We start from the raw sequence: 14,111 nt of genomic DNA on the forward strand, positions 1-14,111 counted from the left end.
TATACTAGGTATCTATAATCTATTCAAAATTACTGGTGGTAGCTATATATATGGTATCCAACTGAGCCCTTTGGTATTTCCCCATGCACTTTAATAAAGTAAATGCTTTTATTTAAACATTGTTTTAAAAGTCAAGGTATATACAAATACTGTGCCAGTGGCTTTTACTGCTTTGGTTCAAACTGTAAAACCCCTAACTTCAGGATTTAAAATTTAATATATAAATGTTATCAAAAAGCAAAACATGACATGTTTAAAAACACTCTGCAATTTTAGCTATAGGTGTCCCAATAAACCCCATGGGAATCAAGTGTTGCAAACTTGTTCTACAGACCTGCAGCAAGGACTAGATTACAGTTGGATATGACCAAAGGACAAAATAAATCTAAATAACAATTAATTAATATGTAGCATGGGTGGAATAGAAAACAACAGTACTCTCTTTCTTTCCTCATGCCTTCTATTTTGATTTATTTTATTTAAGTTTTGAGGCACCTTGCTCCTTAACATGTAACAAACCACTTGATTTTGCTATCTAAAGGGGAAAAATAGGAAAATTATTAGCATTTAAGAATTAACTATGCAATGATGTCTTCCAGGGCTTTTATAAAAACATGCATGAATCTGAGTTATCATCACAATATTCAACACTCTTTACAAGTCTCATTTTGAAGTCAGGCGTGCAATGAGAGGTGTACCTGATTTGACTGACTGCTCATGAGAACCAGGTAATTTGCCTCACATCCTGCCTACTCTGCAGCCAACTAACAGGCTTCCAAATATACAGTTCCAGCAGTTGTGTGTGCAAACTAGTCATACTATTTGAATCAGTTCTTCTGAAAATCAAAATACTTTAAGTGTTTTCAAATGGTTGATGAACCAGACCTTATCCTGAACAGCCAGCATCTTGCTATTAACTGGATACTCATACAGGTTTCTACAGAATCAACTGACATGGCTACTATTTGATTCTCTCTCTCTCTCTCTGCAAATCTATTGATATACCGCTTCCATCCTTTCCTTTCCTACTTTTCCTCTTTTTCCTCTTCTGTTTTCTTTTCCTTCTTTTGTAGGTTGTAATAATTTTAGATAATAAATTACATTATCCAGATGTCAGACCTCATTTGTGTCTTAATTTCACCCTGCAAGATCCAAGCCCTGTCTGTACTGTAAATCTGGGGTGTGACACAAAGTTTGGATGCATATTTATTTGTAGGCCACCTGGGACAGTTCCTGTCTTTTTTCCTGTCTGTACAATACCTAACAAAATTAAGTCCAAATCCATGCTCCTCAAGTACAATTTGCAGACAATGAAAAAAACCTCTAACTGTAATCCAGCAGTGTTGCGCTGTTATGATTTAACCCCAGCTGGCAACTAGGTACCACAGAGCCACTCAATCTCTTCCCCCTCTTCCCTGTGAGAGGTGGAGGACAATCAGAAAGAAAAAAAGATAAAATTTCTGGGTTGACATAAAAGCAGTTTAATAATTTAATAATTGAAAATATTTTTCTGTGTGTATCACTATGGACCATTATCTATTGTCATTAACACATTATCTTAACCCACTGGTTTTACATTCTTTCACTTCTCATCCCCTTCCCACTTGGGGAGGGGTGAATTGAGGGGGTGGGGGGGGAGTGAGCAGCTGCGTGCTACTTAGCTACCGTCTGGGTTTAAACCACAACAGAGAAGAAAAAAATATCTTTGGCTCTGCTACCATACTTGTTTAAAACAATCTGAAAAAAAAAGTTTAAAGATGTTAGGGTGTCTCCATAGCTCCTCTGCTTTTGTCAGCATTCAGTGATTCAAAATCTGTAAAGTTTACTCAACAGGCATAAGATAGCTGGCTTCAGCTAAAAATTTCTAAATTTTCTAAATTTCTATTTCTAAAAATACAACCAGGCAATGTGTATTGCTTTCATGGCTGCAAATTACATGGGACGTCCTGCAGGGCTCTAGAAGATAATATCTAATATCTTCATCAACTACATAAACAGTGGGATTGAGTGTGCTGTCAGCAAGTTTGCAGATGACAACAAGCTGAGTGGTGCAGTTGACATGCCCAAGGAACAGGAAGCTATCCAGGGGGACTTGGACAGGCTTGAGAGGTGGGCCTATGCAAACCTCATGAGGTTCAAAGGGGCCAAGTGCAGGGTCCTGCACCTAGGTCAGGGCAACCCCTGTTATCAGTACAGGCCAGGAGATGAAGGGTTTCAAAGTACCCCAGAGGAGAAGGACTTGGGGTTACTGGTAGATGAAAGATTGCACATGAACTAGCAATGTGCTCTTGCAGCCCAGAAGGCAAATCATGTCTTGGGCTGCATCCAAAGAAGTGTGGCCACCAGGTCAAGAGAGATGATTCTTCCCCTCTACTCTTCTCTGGTGAGACCCCACCTAGAGTACTGTGTCCAGCTCTGGAGTCCTCAGTACAGGAAAGATATGGACCTGTTAGAGAGGGTCCAGAGGAGGGCCACAAAAATGATCAGAGGGATAGAGCACCTCTCCTATGAGGAAAAGCTGAGAGAGTTGGAGTTGTTCAGCCTGGAGAAGAGAAGGCTCCAGAAAGACCTTATTGCAGCCTTTCAGTTCTCAAAAGGGGCCTATAAGAAAATGGGAAGAGATATTTTAGCAGGGCCTGTTGTGATGGGATGAGGGGTAATGGTTTTAAACTAAAAGAGGTGAGATTCAGGCTGGATGTGAGGAAAAAAAAATCTTTATAATGAGGGTGGTAAAATACTGGCACAGGTTTCCCAGAGAGGTGGTAGATGCGTTATGCCTGGAAACATTCAAGGTCAGGCTGGATGTGGTCCTAGGCAACCTGATCTAGTTGAATATATCCCTACTCATTGCAGGTGAGTTGGACTAGATGGCCTTTGAAGGTCCTTTCCAACCCAAACTATTCTATGATTCTATAAGATCCTTTGTGCTATCCTTTTCCATCTTAATTTTAAGGAAATGCTTTACTTCATTGATTCTTAATAATCTAGTTAAAAGTATGATTTTTATCCCTATCATTAAAGGTGACATAGTGTTTATATAATTTAATTCCTCTTGATTTTGTGCACATGGCATAATAATATTTATAGAATAATAATCTTTTTCCTCTTGCTAGGTAACACAAAGTGAGAACATACTTCAGTAGTATGTTAATGTTGTAAGAATACCCAAGAGTTGCAGGGATTTAACAAATTGCAACATTCCAAAAGACAGAAGACTTCTTCTAAATCTCTCCATGGCTTATTATAAAGTTAATGTGTCTGCCTATGAGAAAGCAGGAAAATCTCCATAAACCATCTACATTGTCCCAGATTTCTCTGCAACAGGTACTTACCTTATTCATTCATTTGAGGGGTGGAGAAGTTATATGAGCAACCTCTAGGCTACCTTTTGACAGTCTTTGGGACAGAGATAATCATTCTCTTCAGTATTCATTATTAGGCTTATATTTTTGCATAGTGAGAGTCAATATTCTTTCTTAAGAAAGGATTTTTATAGAAATGAGTTATCAGACAAAGCAATTTAACATTCCTTGTAGCACTTCTTGTTTTCCCAAGCTGGAGAAATAACTATGTGCTAGATTTATCTATCAAAATGCTTATGGAGTGTACTCAAAGGTAAGTAGATGCCAGCAGTTTAAACAAAGTTCTCAGAATTATGTACAGATCTAAAGGGTTTTTTACTTAGTAACTATTAAGAGACCTGCTTCTGTCCTTTATTTCAGTGTTACCCCTACCTGCACATGGGAGGAGGAACAGATAGGAAGTGCACATCATATTCCAGTGAATATTTTGTTAATATCTCTGACAGTGATTCTTTTAGCGATCATAAACACTCAGTTTCATTACAGGGTTGAAGGTGGGGGGTGAGTGAGCGGCTGCCTGGTACTTAGTTGCCAGCTGATTTTAAACCACGACCATCCTTTCATAAAGTTCCTAAGAACTACGATCTGGAAGACAGATATAGGCTCTAAAATAATAATTTTTGCCTTTATGCTCTTTATAGACCTCTGTTTATATTTCTCTATAAAGAGTATAAAGGCATCATGTGCTATAGACTTTATCTAAGCTCTAAGAAAACAGTCATATCCTGACCATTTAAATGGTAACATACAGACAACTGTTATCCTTTGTTATTCGAAAATAGGGCAAATTCACTTACCTTTTGTGTTTACCATCTTTCATTCATTTCTCTACACTCTGATGCTGGATGTTTTTTTAAATCCTCCACTACTGCTCAATAGACAGGCCATAACCGATTCAATATTACTGAATATTACATTAATTTCTCTGTAAAATGATGAAACACTGTAACTTTGCTGTATAGTACCCCATGCTATAAATCACCATGTTTATGTGTCTCCAGGCCTACAGCTGTCTAAGCTTTTACAATGTCAAAATTCTCAATAATGCTAACAGTGGTCATCTAGAGAGGTATGCTGATGAACAAAATAATAATACTAAATGATTCAAAACTACTGTGGCATTTATGGTCCCGAGCCTTTATATCTGCAATTTCACTCTTAACGTAGCACACATCAACAAAACTGAAACCACTTGAATGGTACTATAACACATAAAATAGCTTGCACATATATTAGTAGAAGTAGCCTTCTGCAGTCATTATGCATCTATATATGCACACACTTTTTTAAAATTAGTTGCTCCTAATCTGAAGACCTGAGCACTATATGTCTCCTAGACTATCCCCCTGAGTAAAGGTATGTTATTCCACTGAAGCCTCCTTTTTGGCTGGATGAAACTGTTTAGCAAATGTACTCTTATTTCCCTCCATGTAAAATGTTTTTTTCTTTGCTCTCAAAGAATGCATCATGATGGGGTGAGTTCCTCATTTGTATCTAATCTCCATACCAGGATTTTTAATGTTTCTTTTCCAAATGTACAATTTACAGTGGTTATATAACTACTGAGTGTGGCATTGCTTGAATAAAGAATTACATATACTGTGAGCTTTATAACTGAAAGTGGAATACATTCATCCCATTTGAGACAAATAAGTTAATGTATACTTCTAGTGAAATTCTTCTAGCCTGATTAATGTATTTTCTTCAGCAAGATGTCATCCAATGGCTATTATTGTGGAGGCAGTACTCACCATTTCAGAAGCCCCAAACTGTCTTTTGATTTTCATGTATGAAGTTTATTTCATATACTGCTACTCTCTTTCATGGACACCCCGTTGTTGTGGGGAAAGAGCTTGCATGCCCTTGTGAGGTTGGGAGCTATGCTTGTGGTGGCATATGCCTCCGGTAGGGTCTCCCATGGCAGAGAGGTCTCAACTGAAGGGTCAAAGTGTGTCCATGGGCAGGATGGGCTCACTAGCCTTCAGGCAACTATCCTAGAAGAAGGACAGCTCTAACTTCAAACCCAGGCAGATGGAGCTCGTTTAGCTCTGTAAGGCCATCCATCTAAGAGAAGGATACTCTAATCAAATCTACGACCTGAGGACTTTGCTGTCACTGTCCAAGCTCACTAGGCCCTGGCAGATAAACCTTAGGTGTGAAGGGTGGGGCCAGTTCTGCACACGCTGTGCCTCACCTAAAAAAATCCACTGCGCAGGCCAGAAGGGTTTTCTCACACTTGCAAAGCCCTGTAGCAACAGGCGAGGGACAAAACGGCAGGTGATAAGGTGCACTGAAAGCTGCAGACCCAACCCTGCATGCAGGCAGTTCAGGACATTGGTCGCTCCATAATGCTGTTGACTCCTTTGAAAACTCATACAGAATTAGTCTCAAGGAGAAAAGACAACATAGAAAGAATCGTGCCCTGCCTATACCACCCAAGGAGACCTTTCACTGTGCTTTTTGCAACCGGATTTGCCTATCCCACATTGGCCTTTTTAGTCATCAGCGCACTTGTAGTAAGCGCGGGTAAAGCCCTTCCCAAATCTTTGTTCGCAAAGTCAAGCCATGATGATGATACTACTACTGCTCACAAGCCATTGGTTTGATTCAGTTTATTTACTTTATACTTTCTACATGTGGCAAAACAATGCATTTTAAGTGCTAAGAAAGAACAATGCAAAACCCACAGTGAAAAACAGGTGGGTCCCTGCCAGTCCTAACAGGCATAGAGAAGAGACACTGAATATAAATAAGGAAAGTTATTAAAATGGGGTTTGTTATGGGGCTTTACTGAATCAGTCAGGCAGGGTGATTTGCAAATTTGAGCTTTTTATATAGCATGGCTATTCTATAACTCATACTGCTTAATATGTGCTGAAATATATATGTGAATGTGATTCATTATTCACTTTTAATGAGAGAATTTTAAAAGATATCTATCTAAGGAGCCTTCAGTGCTTAGGGTACAGCTGACCAATTTCTTTCTCTACAATATAATGTTAATAAAATGTTCCATAAAGTAGAGACTATGGTAATAAACTGGGTTTTCTAAAATAACTGCAAACCATTAATGCATACAGAGTACATGGGTAAGAACCTGTGGTAAGCTGGTGTCCTGGGTTCATCAGTAGCAGTAATTTTCTCTCCTTAATAGCTGGTGCAGTGCTGGGTTTTTGACTTTCAGCCTGAGAACAATACTGATAACACCGATGTTTTTAGTTGCTGCTATATAATGTTTACTCTGATCAAAAACTTTCTCAGTCTCAAGCTCTGCCAGGGAGGAGGGAAAGCTGGGAGGAAGCAGAGACAGGAGACATGACCCAAACTAGCCAAAGGGGTATTCTGTACCACAAAATGTTATGCCCATTATATAAATTGGGGGGAGTTACCTGGAATGCCCAGATCGCTGCTCAATAAATGAACTGTCTCTTATTTAATTTCTTCAAAGGCTTGTTGTTGCTTAGGGCCCCCTTTGAAAACATTCTTCTTCCAGATCACATGATAGAGGGGGCTTACAATCAAACTATAATTTGGGATGTGCATTCTCCAGAACCAAAAACACACAAGAAAGCTTGTGTTTCTTTCTTATTAGTTGGTGCAGATATTGCTGTTATCTTGTTGATCACATCTGTGAGGATCTGATGGCATCCAGCTTGCCATTTTATTCCCAAAACCTGAATCTCCTGTGCAGGTCCCTTGACTTTACTCTTTTATGGCAAAACAGACCTTCAGCAGGATTTGAATTATTTTCCTCCCTTTCTCAAAAGGAAAAAGAAGCCTGATTTATATCCCCCATATCCTCATGATACATGGGCAGCTGTAAAGGGAGAAGTGAGATGGGTAGGGGATGCATGTATTGTGCGCTTTCCCTGTGGTGTATGTGCTGGATCAAGACCCACGGTGGGAATGTCTCTTGTATGCTCTTATCAGGAGTATGGGGCAGAATGTAGCAGACCATGGACTTGGGACCCCATATACAACTCTTTGGACACAATCTCTCTGGGATACTCATGTACTAGAAGTTGGTAAAAATAAGTATGTCCATGTTTCTATTGACCCTTGGAGACCTTTAAAGATATTGCTGGCCACTTCTTCCGACGTAGGCTGGCCACCTGTGTCAGAATGAGTGTGCATTTTGGTCAGTATAAAAGCCCAAGCCTCGTGCGATGTGAGGGAGGCAGAGCCTCTGCGAGGACGCCTGCTAAGGTTGAGCCTGCCACCTCGCACTGCAATGATGCTTCTTGGAGCTGGTTTCCTGATAGTCTTCACAAGGTCCTTGTGCCACGTTCTGTATGTGGGACCATGTAATGGGAGCAATGATTGTCTGGATTTTGTGTTTCAAATATTGTAGTTGTGTGGAGTGTGCTTGTGGGATCCCATGCATGTGTGTATGTGTGTGATGAGGGCAGACAGTGTTCTGTGTATTTTTTGTTGTCAGGTTCATGTAAAAGTTTTTAACTGGTAGCAGTTTAACATTTTGCAAAAGTGCTGTTGCCAGCAGATATTTATGGTTGCTGCTGAAGCAGGCAGGCAGCTGTAGCTGCTGTTGAGCAGGCAGGCATTTGTAGTGGCTGCTGAGCAGGCCAGTGTTTGTAGCCGTGCAAAGCAGAGTGAGCGACTTTGGAAAAAAAAATAATAAATTTGGTACCCATGTTCAGACGAAGCTGCCCTCCAGTTCGGCTCCCAGTGCTCCCCCGGTGGAATGGCCAGGATGGACACTGAAGCCAAGGAGTGAGAAAAAAGTATTGGGGCAGTTTGTAACCTGGGGGTAAATCCAAGACTTGGAGGAATAGATCAGTTGAAACAAGAACTGCTAACTGAAAAAGCGAGAGGGGAAATGCAAAGACAAGCTCTATCAGCCGTCACCTATGCAGTATCAGGGTGGCAGAGAAGGAAAGAAAAAAAAAGTGGGTAATGATACAGCAAACCCCTTTGACTGTTAACACTGTGCAGTTTACTTCTGCAGCTACTTCACATTCCTTTTGCATCAGAATGCTTCTGCTTTAAGGAATCACTTTAACCTGTCTACTTCTCAAGTACTTATAATCTGGGGTGTCATGGTTTGAGCATGTTTTGAGGGTGTTTTTGTTCAAGGTTTTTTCCAGCCAGGTGGAGGAGGGGAGTCCAGGAGGAAGGAGAGACAGGACACCTGACCCAGGCTAGGCAATGAGGTATTCCATACCATAGCACGTGATGCCCAGGATGCATACTGGGTAAGAGAGAGCAGGAGGGGTAGAGCTCTAGAGAAAAATGGAGGAGGGAGCATGCGGTGCTCGGCCGGGCAGGGTGGAGTGGGTTATGGGTCGGTGGCTGGTGGGGTGTTGTATTCTTTTCACTTGCTGTTTGCTGTATCATTATTATTTGTAGTAGTAAATGGCAGTAGGGGTTTTGTGTTATGCCTTAGCAATTAAACCGTTCTTATCTCAATCCGTGGGGGCTACATTCTTTGGATTCTCCTTCCTAACTCTCCGGGAGTTGGGGGACTTGGTTTAAACCACGACATGGGGGAAGGGGTATATTTGTGTCCTCCCACCTACAGGTCCATGGCAACTGCCTGCAGAGTTTGTCAAGCTTTGCCATGAGCTGGACAGACGAGTGGAAGAACCTGATGCCTCAGCTACAGGAGCTGACTGTGAAAACCCCAAAAAAATGACATAGAGGAAGAGAAAAATGAATGTTTGCAAAACATCACTTGGGGGTAACTGAAAAGTAGCAGCTTGAATATGTGTGCTTGTAAATTATTAGAGGTTGTGATTTTGTATAAAACCACCTATATTTACTAGTCAGTTGCTAATAAGAAACTATACCTTGTATTGTATGGATTTGTCACTTGTAAAAGAGATGTTAGAGCATGCAAATTTGCAGTAGCTGCTAGAAAATGCTAAGGCAAAAGCTAGAAAGATTCTAATACAACAGTAGTGTTATAAAGCAGGTAATGGAACAAATTAAGAGGGTGAACTCCAATGTAAGAAATTTCTTTGGTTAGTTACTCACTGCCTTCAGCATCTTCAACATGCTGCTGCACTCTGTAATAGTTACTCTGCTAATGTAAACCTGTGTGTGCTTTGCCATAGTAGTGACTTGTTACTGGATGCAGCAGGTGAAACTCTGCACCGACAACAGGGTGCAAGGACTGATGTTGACCAAATGCCTACTACCACAGTCAAGGGCAAGACTGGGTTGACCTCTGTGTTTGCCACCAAGAAGAACCTTTAGCTCCGCTGCTGGCTGCAACCCAGCAGGCATGGAGCAGTGGGGACACATGCCATTCCAGACCTTGATGTGAGGGATGGCCTCCCCTGTTATCAGAGAGCCATCCAGGAGAAAAAGGGCAGGCCCAGCAGCCTGTGGTTGGCATATGTAGGAGATAGGACCTACTAAATTCTTTAAATTTGTCTAGTTTTGATTCTCTTTCTGCAATACAGCAATTGTGACATCTGATGGACAATTCCTTGCCCAAACCACTGGCTCTATATAAAGACCTACATGATAACAAGTGGAAAGGACCAGTGCCATTGATGACATGGGGGTCAAGGATACAGCTGTGTACAGCTATCGACAGGACCATACTGACTGCCAGAGAAACATATAAAGCCCCAGAACTCAACAACATAAAGAAATGGCAATGACAGAAATCTTTGTAATATCTGTTCTATTATGTGTGACCATGGGTAACGAACAAGTATACTGGGCACATCTGTTAAATCCCCAATATTCCGACCTGTTACATGGTGTGTAGGATTCACTGTTATGCCACATGTTATAAAGGTTCAAGTGACTTCAAATCAGACTAATCTTACTGAAATAATGCTGCCTAGAGTAGTGGGTGGTTATGTTACACAAGTCAAGCAGTGATAAAGCAGACACACCAAATTGTAAAAAACTTTTAGTAAAACAAAAAGGGGGAGCCCCTAGTCCCCCAGGGGAGCGTTTAGCAAAGGTAGTGTATACCATGAATTTTTTGCGACTTACTGGAAACCGCTTAGAGCTACCAATAGTTGTTCATGGTAATACTTTGGCATCAGGCTGTATTAAGACTACAGGTGCACAGATCCAATATAGAGAGTTAAGTACAGGTGTATGGAAGGGACCAGTGGAAGTAATAATGACTGGACGTGGTTATATTTGTGTTTCAACAGAGGCTGGGCCAAGGTGGATACCAGCAAAGTGGGTTAAGCTGTGGTTACAGAAGTCAGAGAGAAACAGTCAAGCAGATCGGCTTTAAACTCAGCTAGAACAGTAATGTGTGTCTTGTTAATAATAAGTATTTTTGCGATCATGTTGAATGTAGATTATGCCTTTTGGCTCCCATCATAACCAAAGACCAATGTTTGGATAACTCTGGCTAACATGACGGGCCAGGACTCTATTTGCTTAGCTACTGTGTCTCCAAGCAATCCTTTTTCAATGTGCCTGGGTGGTGTCCCGCTCGAAACTTGGCCAATCCCTGAACCAGCCAAGCCTTTACAGCTCCAAGGTCAAAACATGACAGATAATTGGGATGGGTGGACTGTAGATCTTCCGCAAAGGGGTCTAGAACCTCAAGAAATTGAGTTGTTGGGATCGGTAAAAATGGATTATTGTGTATATTTCAATTATTCAGGACAGAACTCCACCTCCCTTGTTTTGTCATCTTACTTTTAATGATTATTCCTTGTATCTTACAATGTATACAACGTATTATAGAAAAAGCTGTAAAGGGTACCTGGATCGCTCAAGAACAAGAAGGGGGATTTGTGGGAATTCTTAAAGAACCAAGGCCACATAGTGAGAGATCCCAATACCCTGAGCCTTGTTACTGTAAAGTAGAAAGATTTTTGGCAGGCATAAGCAAGGTCAATTGTCTTGTTATGTCTCTGTAATTTTCCACTGAGGATGTGCAGAGAATGATTTCTGCCAAGGTTGTAGTTTCCCATGGTATTTTTAGAGCAAGGTATTTAACCACAATTATAACATATTATTAGCTTAGCTTTGTAAACTTTAGTAACCTCTAGATTAGCCAATTGAAGCTCAGTATCCAAGGCGATGACATGAGAAACCTAAGAATGTGTGGGTATAAAAGGAGCTCTGTATCCGAATAAAGTTTGGCAATCGTTTGATCACATTGATCGTCTCAGCATTGTCCGTGACTCCTGCATCAACACAACCTTATAGACGCTTGGGGCAAAGAGCATGGCATTGAGTGGGAATAACACATTCTCTAACACGCACCAGCCTCTGTGAAAATTAAACTCTGTAATGGATTGTTAAATACTACACTGAGAGCAATGGGTGGTGGGACTTTCAGCCATTGGGATACACATTTAACAAAAGCCACCTGGTTGGTCAACACCAGAGGATCTGCCAACAGGGCTGGCCCAGCCCAATCGCAACTTTTATATACTGTAGAAGGGGATAAAGTTCCTGTGGTGCACATAAAGAATTTGCTGGGGAAGACAGTCTGGGTTATTCCTGCTTCAGGTAAAGGCAAACCCACTCATGGGATTGCTTTTGCTCAGGGATGCAGATATACTTGGTGAGTAATGTGGGAAGATGGGAAAGTCTGACGTATACCTCAAGAGGATTTGATTTTAGGGGAAAACAGCTAATGAACTCAATTATATACTGTTGCCTGCTATGTAGCACTTTTATAGCCCACCAACTTGATGTCCTCAGGTCACCAGTGACTGGCCCTGACTTCCCTCTGATCATCATCCCAACAAAGAATGAGCTTTGATGAAACCAGATGAGCTCAGCAGTGACCAGACGAGTTCCAATGGTGCCATCAGCAGGCAACAATCCAATGCTAAACACCATCTCTCCTACTCTGAAAGACTGTTACAAGAGATGGAGCCCGACATCATGGACCAGATAAACTCAGCAGCTTTATAGGGATTGGTCCATGCACTAAGGAATGATCTCTCTCTTTGTGTATGTGTGGATGTATACATATATATATACATGTATATGAGATGAGTGATGGTATATTGAAAAATGTGGGATCTGAGCATGATGTGAATGGTATAATAAGGGGTAGATACTGTCCTGGGTTCAGAAGTAGCAGTCATTTTTCTCCTTCTTAGTAGCTGGTGCAGTGCTGTGTTTCAGTGGCTTTCAGCCTGGGAGCAACACTGGTAACACTGATGTTTTTAGTTGTTGCTAAGTAATGTTTACTCCAGTCAAGGGCTTTTAGTCTCATGCTCTGCCAATGAGGAGCGGCACAAAAAGCAGAGTCAGGACACCTGACTCAAACTAGCCAAGGGGAAACTGGAGGGAGTTATCTGGAAGGGCTAGATAGGTGCTCAGGTCATGCTGGGTATTGGTCGGCAGGTGGTGAGCAATTATATTCTCTCCCCTTGTTATTTCCCTTATTATTATTATTGGTGGTAGCAGTAGTGGTTTTGTGTTATACCTTAGTTACTGGACTGTTCTTGTCTCAACCTGTGGGAGTTACATTCTTTTGATTCTCCTCCCCATCTCTCCAGGAGCGGGGGGAGGAGGAAGGGAGGGAGAGTGAGTGAGTGACTGCGTGGTTCTAAGTTACCAGCCGGGCTTAAACAACAGTGCTCCCACCAGTTTATATAATTGGCATAATGTGCTGTGGTATGGAATAACCCTTTGGCTAGTTTGGGTCAGGTGTCCTATCTCTGCTTCCTCCCAGCTTCCCATGCTCCTCCGCACTGGCAGAGCATGAGATTGAAAAGTCCTTGATCGGAATTTAGTGTGAGGTGTCCCTGCCCCATGGCAGCGGTTTGAAACTAGATGATCTTATGATCCTTTCCAACCCTAACTATTCTATGATTCTATGATTCTGTGAATAAACATTACTTAGCAACAATTAAAAACTTCATTGTTATCAGTGTTGTTCTCAGGCTAAAGGTGAAAACACAGCACTGCACCAGTTACTAAGGAGAAAAATTACTGCTACTGCTAAACCCAGGATACTCCTGAAGCCCATGGAGGACCTCCCACTGTGGAACAGTTGGAAATTTTCTGAAAAATCTGCAGCCCATGGAGAGCCCATGCTTAAGCAGGGGAACAGTGTGAGGAGGAAGGAGCAGCAGAGATTAACTGTTATGGACTGAACACAACCCCCATTACCCCTGCACCATGGGGGAGGGGGGGAGCGAAGAGTCAGGAATGAAGGAGTAAATTTGAACCTGGGAAAAAGTGGGAGGAGGCAGGAAGGTGGTTTTGATTTTTACCATCCTACTCCATTTTTAATTGTCAATAAATAAAACTTTTTTTCCCAGCTCCAATCTGTTTTGCCTGGGATGGTAATTGGTAAGTGAATGCCCTGTGCCTAGTTCAACCCACAAGCTTCTCCATCTTAATTTCTCCCCTTTGTCCTAACGAGGAAGGAGAATGAGAGAGCAGTTGAGTGTCTGGCAGCCAACCAAGGTCAATCCACCACACTATAGATAAAAGCTGCATCAAGAACTAGCCAAGGGGAAACTGGAGGGAGTTATCTGGAAGGGCTAGATAGGTGATGTGAGGCTAGACCTTGATGTGAGGGATGGCCTCCCTGTTATCAGAGAGACATCCAGGGAAAAAGGGCAGGCTCAGCAGCCTGTGCTTGGCATATGTAGGAAATAGGACCTACTAAATTCTTCAAATTTGTCTAGTTTTGATTCTCTTTCCACAATAAGCAATTGTGACTTCTGAGAATAATAACGTTTTCACTTTCAGAAATTAGCAAAACAATTGCTTGTCAGGAAAAAGATAACAATAATGTAACGGTGACAGAATATCAAAAAGAAGGTCTTTTCG

The sequence above is a fragment of the Melopsittacus undulatus genome, assembly GCF_012275295.1.
Source record: "Melopsittacus undulatus isolate bMelUnd1 chromosome W unlocalized genomic scaffold, bMelUnd1.mat.Z SUPER_W_unloc_1, whole genome shotgun sequence".
Taxonomy (NCBI): Eukaryota; Metazoa; Chordata; class Aves; order Psittaciformes; family Psittaculidae; genus Melopsittacus; species Melopsittacus undulatus.